The 10,975-nt window shown below is 52.2% G+C and overlaps 1 long non-coding RNA gene across 1 annotated transcript in view; it reads right to left on the reverse strand.

The window, feature by feature from the left end:
• LOC106034431 (uncharacterized) overlaps window positions 1-7,972 on the reverse strand; it is a 31,817-nt gene extending 23,845 nt beyond the window's left edge. Inside the window, exons 1-2 of the long non-coding RNA XR_007163617.2 lie at window positions 7,455-7,972; window positions 4,981-5,257 (exon numbers count right to left, since the gene is read on the reverse strand). This is a non-coding gene — a long non-coding RNA (uncharacterized lncRNA). The remainder of the gene's footprint in view (window positions 1-4,980; window positions 5,258-7,454) is intronic.
• Between the last annotated feature and the right edge of the window lie 3,003 nt (window positions 7,973-10,975).

Consider the following 10,975-nt stretch of genomic DNA (forward strand, 5'->3'; position numbering starts at 1 on the left):
CTGGATCTTTCAGTATCACCGCCTCCTGCCTCTCTACATTACTCCTAGCAGAAAACAAAACAGATGAATACAGAAGGAACTTTCCCCACAAGCTTTTTAGCTCAGAAAACAGCCTAATACAGAAAGCGACTGCGTGCGCTTGAATGCATTATTTGGAGCAGTGTACCTGAGACTGAAGCCCCCAGCCCATACCTGAGACTGAAGCCCCCGGCCTGCGCTGTGTTACCAGTGCAGCCCGGACAAGCACAGCTCCCCATGGCTGGAGGATGTAAAAAAAAAATCACAAAGTAAGAAAAAGTGCCAATGTGGAAGGAACCTCTGGGTAACAGGGCTGCTCTGCCACACCTGAGGCAGAGCACCACGCTCCGGTGGCCGAGCTGGCCGCAGACATGTGCCAGGGTGTGAGGGGCTAGCACAGAAGTGACCCAGGAGGGGCACCTGTGTGCTTGGGGGAGCAAACTCTGCTCCTGTGTGGCCTGGTGACAGCAGAGCAAGAAACCTGCCTCTGACAGGCTGTGCAGGTGCCTCAGGGTGCTACAGCACCACCAGACCTCTCATATGGAGCACAGCCAGGGCTCTGCTCCCCCTAAAAATCCGCATCCAGGACTGGAAATTTGCCCTAAGTCTCTGTATTGTGTTTGTAAACAACATGCTGCAGCAGGCACACAAAGCCTCCATTGAAAGCAAGAGATCCATGTGCCACCTGGTGTCCAAAAGCAGATCTGCACTGTGACCTGAATTGCTAACCGATTTTTAAAGTTTAAAGCTTAAATAATATCACCACCAGGACAAGCACCCCCTGCTCAGCTGCAGTAACACAGGGTGCCACCCTACCCGTCCTAAAGACCTGTACATCAGAGTACAGATCATCAGAAAACACCTGTGTTGTCCTTCCTCCTGGTCACTTCTGACCTAATAGGCAACAGTTTGCCAGGCTTCCAAGTCCTATAGAATCAAACTATGAAACTTAATTTATTTTTTTTTAAAAAAAGGAAAAAGGAAAAAAATAGGACATTCAGAAAAGCAGCTCTCAGCTTATAAACCGAAAGAAGAGGGGAAACACGAAGTGGATGCTTCCAGTACGAGCAGCTGCTGTGACTGAAGTCTGGGGACACTGCAGAGCAACAGAACAAGTTGCTGCTGATGGAGAGGCAGCGTCAAGTGGCCTTACAGCAAAGTCTTGCTCTCCCTACAGCTGGTGGCATCACACAGGCAGGTGCTGGGCCATCAGCAGCCGGAGCAGCTAGGGCTGGCCCTGGGGCAAAGCACCAAACTGCTTCTGGAACTAGAGAGCAGACACAGCACACACGTGTCATTGTGCCTCCAGAACCGGGCAGGCCAGCCCCATTCCTGTGGCAGTTTTGCAGCAGAGGATCACCAGAACTCACCACTGCTCCCTGAAACTGTTCCAGGACATCTGCAGGGGATGCTCGGCCCTACTGGTCCCTACAGCCACTCTTCTCCTGAGAAAACTTCCAAGGAGACCATCTGCTCCCATTACATCCCTGTCACACCCAGCATGAGGGGAGATGACTGCTGAGCACTTTTCTGCTCCCCATACTCTCAGCCTTACAAGATCAGGGATGGGGAGAAGATGACACCACTGTGGCTAGCCTGCAAACGTGCCAGTCTTCTGGGCACTAACACAGCCCGGGCATGGCAGGCGATCCTGCTGGTCCCACCTCCTGCCAAGGGGTGGAGAAGGTGGGAAAGATGCTTTAGGGGGTAAAGGCCAGGTGTAGCTGGGCAGCATGCACCAAAACCAGCCCCTGGCAGCACCAGGGAGTGCTGACTACAGCTTCCCCTGCTCAGACAGGCTGGGTGCAGCCAGGCAGGGAGGGCACCCACAGCCATCCCGATAACGGGGCTGGAAACTTATCAGTGGCAGCATTGCCGGGTCTGTTTCTGAAGGCATGACAGCATATTTAGGCCAGAATGCTCTAATGTCCTCTGAAAAATTAGGTACAAGCTCCTGGCAGCAGCAAGGTGCGGGGTGACCCCGGCCACTGCTCTGCCCTGACCATGCAGGGTCCCAAATTCTGCTCCTGCAGAAGGGAGCTCCCTCAGTTTTGGAGGGCATCTCATCCCTACGCTTCATCTGTGGTCCCCTTCACAGGGCTTTCTCTCTATTCCCTTTCTGGCTAGGCTAGCTAGTTGTGCTTGCTCTGGGTAATTAGGAGGAAGGAAAACTAAGGCAGAGCAGAGATGCAAATGACCCATCCCAGCACAGCTGAAGAAAGGGCAAGGGTCCAAGTGAGGCAGTCCCATTAATTACCAGAATAAATGACAGGGTACAGACCTAAAACAATACGGATTTTCCCTCCAGGAGGATGCACAGACCTTCTCCCAGCTTGTACCACAGCTCCGGCTTAAGAGCCCAAGGGCTGTGAGCAACAGCAAGGTTGACAAACCCTGGTGTGCTGTGTTTTGGGGCCTGGCACAGCCCCCAGCATGGGGGACACAAGCCACCTCATTAATTTCCCATGCCACCCCCGGCTCCCAGTTGCTCAGCAGAGCAGAAGTGGTGCAGGGCCTGGGGCTAACTCTGGGCCCGATTAATTTAAGCTGTGCTCAGAAGCTAACAGGGTCCTTAACAGGCACCCAGAGCAATGGGAGCTCATGGAGGCTGTTAAGTATTGTGCTCCTTCAGCCTGTGGGAGCTGAGCAGACCCTGAGATCAGCATTCCAGAGATGCCCACGCTGCACAGGCAGTTAACCCCATATGCAGCCTGCCCTGCAGGTTTCAATAACTGCTTAGAGACCCGGCTACAGCCAGGCTGGATAAGGGATGAGGCACTGGACAGCAGAGGAAAGATGAGAAAGCACAGATGCTTCCAGAAGCACAGGCAGATGTCATTTCTGCCTGGGAATTTCCAGGTCCTCCCCTATCACTGTGAACTCCAGAATACTAAAGTAACCTGGAAGGTAAGCATCCACTTGCATCAATGCCAAAAGGCAAAGAGTGGATAGGATGTATAATGCCTTTGGTGTTACTGTGCAGACACAGAGTGGAAGACTGTCCCCAGGTGATGCTGCAGCCATTTAAGAGACTAAACACGAGCCTACACACAGCCCCAGCAAGGCACAGGTGGCACAACGAGCTGCCTGCTGTTCCCAGAAGCTTCCCCGGCCCTTCCCTCACCCTACTCCTGCCTGTGCATGTGGAGCAAAACAGTTGAGATGATGTGCCACAGCCTTACAGCACGTTTGTGTGCTCCGGATCTGATATTACAAGTTCCTGGAGATCAGAGCAAACATCACCGGCCCACAGAGGCTGAGATGTGCTGGGGAAGCCAGGAAATCATGGAAGGAAGCATTAGGAAAAGGGCTGCATCCAGGCTGCAAGCACCACCTGGTGGCCACTGCAAGGCAGCCTGTTCTCTGCTGAGGCCTGGCCTGTGGATGTCAGGATGTGTGTCTGGAGAAGAACAGGTCTCTGAGGAACATGCAGCTCCCTTCCCATGACCAAGGTCGTTTTAAGGCAGAAGGAGAGCTCAAAGGCAGGAGCCTCTTCCCCACTTCCACCTTGTGAGGAACATACGGGAGATGTCTATGCTCACCACCTTCCAGCCCTCATATTTATGCATCCCCTCTATCGCAGGGGCTCAGGGCCTGCCCGAAGCGTCAGGACATAACACAGCTACAAACCCTGTCTTGAGGACAGGGGCAAGCTCCCTGTAAAGGACAGGGCTGGAGCTCCAGGAGGAGCAGAGGGCAGGTGCACGGCAGGCTCCCTCTGCCCAGGCAGTGTGCTCGTGCAGCTGCCTGGGTCCTGCTGTTCTTCCCCATGCACAAAGGCAGGGAAATAGCAAAAGCCCAGGGGAGGCTCGTGGCAGACAGGGGACATTACTCAGTCACCTCTAGCTCAAAGCAGCACAAGGACCTCACTTCTCTCACCCATTTTCTGGCCGGTAAGCCCAGCTAGCGCAGCCTGGACCATCTCCAGCTACTGCACACACTCCTGAGGAAGGCTGACTGCTGTCTTCTCCTGCCATTGGTCCTGCCATGGAGTTCATCACTGCACAGCCTGCCCTCTGCCACCACCACGAACACTGCCTACAGCTGACTCCGGCTCTGCCTCACAAGCTGCCTGAGAGTCACACCAAGATGTGGGCACAGAGCCAAGAGACCCCTCGTGGCTGGAGAGGACCTAGCTGTCCTGAAGGGCTTCCAAAACCTTCTACAGATCTTACTAAGTACTGACAGCTCATTAAGCCAACTCTCACACAGGTGACACACCTCAGGTCAGTGATGAAGACCTTTGAGCCCACCAGAGCCTTCAAAGGTGGCAGAGGAAAGCACAAACCAGCAGGCTGCAAACCGGAGGGCCTGGAGATGGGAGGTGGGCACCTGGCTGCAGGTACAGAGCTAGCCCAGCCTCCCTCCAGGCAGGGGCTCCAAATCCCGACAAGGAGCTGGCAGAGTCCTAGCAAGAGACAGCCCAGAACCACACAACCAAATGCTGGGCTCTCTTTACCAGTACCATGTCATGTACTTTTATCAAGCAGTGTGGTTACCTGCCGCTTCCATATTCACACAGCTGGGATTATTGAATGTGGTGCTAATGCAAAGCCACCTCAGAACACTTTCTGCAGGACAGAGGGCTGAAAGCCTTCAGTTAACACCAGAAACAAACTTCATTAAATACCAGAGAGTGCATTCATCAGTGGCTACAGGCTAAGGAACAGTCTGTACCTCTCCTCTTGACACGTGGAAAGGGGCACGTCATGCTGCAAAGGGCATCTGGCCCACCAGCAACCCCCAGAGCCTCCAAGGATTTCTGCTCCCTGTGCTGCTCTGCCTCACCCTCTCTGCACACAGAAGTTGCAATGAAATCACCTCCCGTACAGAAAACAGACTTTTCTATAGACTATAGGAAGCAGTGCCATGAAAAGCCTTAAAAAGGGTGATGTGAGACACAAGGAAGGAGGAGTTTGCTTGAGTGAAAGGTGCAAGGCAGCCTTTACAGGCAGGTCTTACCTTGGTCCAGTTCGGTCTCTGCAGCTGTACTGCTGGCTCACGAACCCGCTGTGGGGACAATCCCCACGGACGCACCCGAGGTGCGGAGGCTGCCCTGAATCCGAAGCCAGCTGAAGGGGGGAGAACGGCCACTCCTGGTGGAGGCAGAGGGGTGCTGGAGCTCCCTGGCAGCGGAGGTGCTGGTGGTGGCTGGACGATCCCTGCAGTGCCCGGAAGCGCAGCAGCAGGAGCCATTTCTCTCTTGGTGTCCTCAAGCTCTTTTTTTCAGCCCATTGACCTGAAGCAGAAACATGCAGAACATGGTGAAGAGCTCAGTGTCACAGAGCAAATGGCACCAAACATGAGGCCAGATCACTTGGGAGATGCAATCTCAAATTCCTTTTCTTTCCATCACAAGATGCCGCCACATTCCCTTCTCAGTGACACATGAGAGCAGAAGGCAGCACTGTAGGTGACCTGCATGACCACTTAGGGGCTGGGAGTCCTCTTCCCAGGAGCTGGTGCAAGGAAAGATGCATCCCTGCAGCAGGGTGACCTCCGAAGAGGTCTGGCTGGCAGGCTACAGCAGGAAGCTAATAGTGCCCCCAGAAATCAGTGGTTGAAACAGGTCTCTATATACATGTAACAGGTAATATAGAAACAGGTCTATATATATATATATATGTAAATAAAAAAAAACCTAGCAACCCATGCCTATGAATGTCAAACAGCAGCCTGCTAGAGACATGCTCTGTAACACAGAGTGCAAACAGAATGGGGATTTCTCCCTATCTGCTGATCCTAATGTCAGTGAATATAAAAAGGGAAGAAATTCTATGCAGGTGTGAACAAAAAGGCTCCTGTAGAGACTCAGTAACTGCACTGAGGCTCTGAGTTATGAGCTGAAGCAGAAATAACAGTGATTAATAGCCCAGCACTTGTACTGACTTTTTGTGTACAGATGAGAAAAAATATCCAGAAAAAAAAGTCTTAGAGAGGAAATAACTCAAGGGGCATTTCTTTCCAAAGTCCCTGCTTTTCCCCAAAGCACCTGTCTTTGGACTGGGACAGGGGATCTGCAGGACAGCCAGAGTCTGTGCTCTTGTGCTCATGTCCACACCACTGCCAGCCTGTGGTCCTTGCTGTCTGACCTACCAGAGACCCTGCCAGGCCGCCTCCTGGACTGCTGGGCCCCTTTCCACCATCTCCCCTCCTGATCTCCCTCAGCTTTTGACCTGACCTAGGCATCAGCCAGCACAAGCCTGATGAAGCCTCTGTCCTGCAGTCCCCAGCCTCATCCAGGGCTGCCACAGCTCACCGCCAGTCCGAAGCAGCCCAAGCTGCAGCAAGCTGAACGCTGCCTTCACTCGGATCTGTTCTCTCATCTTCTCCAAGGTAAACAGCCAGAGTGAGGAAACCCAATAACAGAGATGTTTTTCTTCCTCTCCTCCAGCAGAACAGTCGCTTACAAAAGTGCGTTGTCACCAAGAAAGGGATTTCAATAAAGTTTCCATTTCAAGACTGCTTGCTTTAGATAAACAACTGCCAGGGGCTTTATCTTGCTCCCTGTTTCTCTTGCGGGTAAAGTCGATACATGTTCTAAAGAACAGCACGCATTTTGTATTTTATCAGACAAGGGATTTAGGAGGCAGAAGTGTCTGCATTGAAAGCAGAGAGCAAACTCAAGTCCGCACAGCCTGCCAGTGCTCCAGGCAAAGTGCAGCATTCGGTGCAGCCACAGGAGCTAAGGACACACCGAAACGTGGCACCTTGCCAGACACCCACCGCATTTCTGCTTTTTCCTCCTCACGCAGAGGAGGAAGGAGAGCATGGCAGTCTTAGGAGCAAGCCTCCCACGCTTTTTCTTTGATAATAGGGAGAGGAAAAAAAAGCACAACCCTTAGAACATGCTTAGCAACTTCTGGAGGAGGCTGGGTGTCTGTGGAAAAGCCAAGACACGAGGGCCAGTCCCACAGAAGCCAGGTCACTGCAGCACAGAGCTGCAAGATGCTGAGCTGGAATAAGCGTGTGAGGGGAATGCTCGACAAAATGCAAGATTCAAGACAGACAGCGTTATTCATGTTAAATGTAGGATTCAAACATTTTTAGCACACATCAAAACTCCAGAGCTGACTGTGGAGCAGAAGAGCAGGGCAAGACTCAACTCAGAATGCCTACCCAAAGACAACGTCTGGACAAGGGAGAAATGAAAAAGTAGTCATCTGTGGACTGATCCTTTTTGCCTCACCTCAGGTCTATGGCTACTGTTAAGAGAAAAGGGAAACAGCAAGCAGCTAGAAGCAGCCCAGCACCATTCAGCCTCTTCATCTTTCCCCTAAATCCACCTGCTAAAGCAGAGGTGGGTCACGGCATCTTGAGGGCACTCCATCAATATCACTGACCAGTGGACTCATCGTTATTTCTCCTCCTTTCATTGCCACCTCCCCCAAGAGAGGACCAGAGCTCGGTCTTGCTGTAACCCACTCCCAACTTACCAGCCCATGCCACAGCCCGTGGCGTACCTCCTCACTCAAACAGGAGAATTTCCTTTCCAGCTCCTGCTTCTCTGCAGCCACTTGCTGTTTCTCCACATCTGGGATCTCCTCACCATGCACATCAAGTACTTTCTCCTTGAAGTCCCTTTTCATCCTCTTCATTTTGATTTGCAGCTCTTGCTGTGCAGGCAGTCAGTTCTGTGTCCAGCTGCAGAGGCAATGAACAGATGGGCTGAGCAGGGATGTACAAGGAATATGTAGGGACAGGGAGGGGGGCATCCTATTTTTCCCCTCCAAAACCTCTAAAACTTCAACCACCTGGCCATCACACAGCACTCCAGTCACGCAACCAGAGATGACAATTCATGGCTCTGTCTAATCCAAGAGGCCAAAAAACCTCACAGCTGATCTCCACTCCAGTAGGAATGGACCCCAGGTTTCCCGTATCACATACACCGGGACAGGTGCGGTGACACCTTTCTTGATGGGAAGAAGCCAGATTTGGCACAGCCTGGAGACTGCTGCTCACCTGGCAGTGACGGGAACTGTATTTTTCAATTACATCCCATCACAGCTTCAGTTTCCTGTCAGACAAATTGCAGGTGACTGTCTGACCGGCTGGGAGCTCAGGAGGCAGGGAAGCCCCATGCCCACAGCTCAGATGTTGTTTTCCCCTCACTGTGACAGATGCAACATTTTTGTTAATTAAGATGCAAACACACGCTCTTCCTCTGTCAGAGGTCAAGCATAATGTGTACAGCAGTAATTAATTAGGCAGAAGTGACTGGCAGCACTTGTAGTCCAGCATCAGGTACAACAGGCTTTATTTTGATTCCTGCTGTCCTAGCTGTTACCCGGCCTCACCATCAGCCAAAACCCTTTCTCTCCAGTTTCACCACTCTGGCTTCATCTGGTTTATCAATCCAGTTATCTAAAAAGGAAAGGAAGGGAAAGACAATTAAAGAAAAACCACTGTTGTAGACACATTCCCCTTTTCTTTCCCCAGTATTGCCACAAGCCCCACGATGCCCCACACCACTCCCTGCAGGGCCGTGCTCTGCCCCTGCCAGCAAGCCCCATCTGCCCACTGTCGTACTGCTACTGCAGCACCTCTGCCTGCAGACTGACTTGCCCTTTCCATGGGAGGACACCACGAGATACTGGCTTCTTTTGGAAGCTGCTGTCAATAAAAACGCTGAACCCTGGCAGCGCTCCCAGCCCAGACACAGCAGCATTCTGGATCTGACACAAGTGGCATGGCTGTGCCCCAGGCCACGGGAGACATGCCCCAAAGAGGGTAGTGAACAGCAGCCTGGAGCCCTGTCCTACGTGCAGGGTAGGGGTGGGAGCAGAAAACTGAGCATCGCTCAGTATTCCAGCCCTGTGTTTTTGAAACTTACCTTCCCCTACTACGGATGTGATTTCGCAGAGCTGGGTTTTGGCTGGAAGAGGTGAGTTTGTTGTTTTCTTGATTCCAAAAACATGAACAGGAGGGAAACCTGCCTTCCAGCCCACACTGGGCAGTGGAGAGCAGAAACAGGAAAATCCTACCCACGGCGGGGGTGTGGATCACATCAAAGGCTGCCGAGTGAGACGAACAAGAAACAAGAAGGCATCATTAGTTTCTGTGCACCACTAGGAAAACTTGCTCTATAATTATCAAACATTGTCCAATCCAACATTTCCAGGAACTAGAAAATGAGATTTTATGAGCACAAAGCTCTTTTAATCAAGGGGAAAACAGCTCTTAAACTGCCTGATCAGAGCCTGAAGCTCCCCAGTTTTCTCACTAACGACCTGGAGGCTAAAGGCAGAGGTCAGCCAGTGACTTGCCTTCCCCTCCTCAGAGGACATGAAAATTTCTGTCAGTACCACCCGGGCACTCAGTCGCTTCTGAGAGAGCTCAGCAGCTCACAGAGCTGAACACCACGGGATGGCTGGACATGGCAGGGAGCAGGAACCAGCCACCAACCTGTCGTCATCATCCTCACAGAGCCAGGCCGGGGCTCTGCCTCCCCTCTCGGCATCACAGGCGAGCTCTGGAGAAGCTTCCGAGGCTGGGCTTGGGGCTTCCATGGATGGAAACCTGAAACAAAATGATAGCGAACAGCGTGGGTGCGGCAGTGCTCACGTATTTTGGTACTAGACAGGATCCTGAAGGCAAGGTAAAGAATAAAAATAGACCAGCTTAACTACGTGTTCTGAAGAAAATTACTTTAATTCTACTAATTATAATGTATGATTTTAATAATTATTTTTGATTATTATTTCTAACATCAAGTGGGCATTTCTTCCACACTAAGGGAAATGCAAATGTTAAAAATGCACAGCAGAGCTCAGCTTTTTGCACTGCCCATTGTTTCTTTACGAGGCAGCCTCAGGAGCTGAATTTGGGGTAGAAAAAATGAACAGGAGAGCCCAGGTGCTGCCATGGAGAGGCTGGGCCATGACAGGAGCAGGAAAGACTCACCTGAAAGCCTGAGTGCACAGCAGCAAACAGGCATCTAATGAAGAGGGGACAACGTGCAAGCTTGCAGCCAGTTAGTGCGTGCTTGCAAACAACGGCAATTGATTACATTGCATTTACAGTAATCATCAGCCACAATCAGACTGAGCAAAAATCAAATTGTGCAGAAGTGTTTGTGAGGAGTGGAGATGCAGCAACATGCAGCTGCTGAGGCTAAAGCAGGCTTCATGAGCAGACCTCACCTGAGCTGGAGGTCCCACGCTGGGCCACGGTGCGCCTCTCACTGGAGCTGGCCTTTGAGATCAGCTCAAGCTGCAGCACAAAGCTGGCTGCTGCAGCTGGAGCCTTGGGAGCGGCAGGAAGGCGGCCAGGCTGCTTGCAGCCTCTGGTGAGTCCTGGTCTCCAGCACCACCGGCCTCTAAGGGCCTGGCCTGGGGGAGGCCAAAGCCCTCTGGGCCTCCAGATGGTGTGCGTGTGGCTGCTTACCTTCTGCATGCCTGTGGCCATGGGACGAGCCTTTTGCAGGTCGCAGCATCGCTGTGCCACCACCTGGCCCCACCCAGACATGAACATTCACGAGCCCACCACCTTCCACCACCCGCTAGCACAATGGGGATAACGGAGCGATGGGGACATGGCTGCAGGACCAGAAAGAGAGGAACAACCGCTGACATGGGCTGTGGGAATACCACGAGGCAAAGAGCAGCTCTCACAGAGTGTGCAACTCAAAGAATCTGCTTTTAAAGGTGTGTGTTTTTTTAAAAAAAAACATAAACTTGAGCTCTGCAGGCACCTGCTATCTCTGTAACCAGGGGCACAAGCAGGAGTGGTGATGAGCCCTCTGGACTGGTCTTTTTACAGGAACCCAGGGCTCTCCTTGCTGCACAGTGGTGCTGAGTACACACTGGTGTACACCTTGAGGAGCTCCTCCATTCATTTAGACAGGTCAGACAGTGCAGGACACCACGCTGCCAGGGCCAATGCACACGTCCTCAGTCACTGGAGCATGGGAGTCAAAAGGCGCGAGCATTAAACAGACAAACGACAGGTCAGG

Source organism: Anser cygnoides, chromosome 14, assembly GCF_040182565.1.
Source record: "Anser cygnoides isolate HZ-2024a breed goose chromosome 14, Taihu_goose_T2T_genome, whole genome shotgun sequence".
NCBI classification, from domain to species: domain Eukaryota; kingdom Metazoa; phylum Chordata; class Aves; order Anseriformes; family Anatidae; genus Anser; species Anser cygnoides.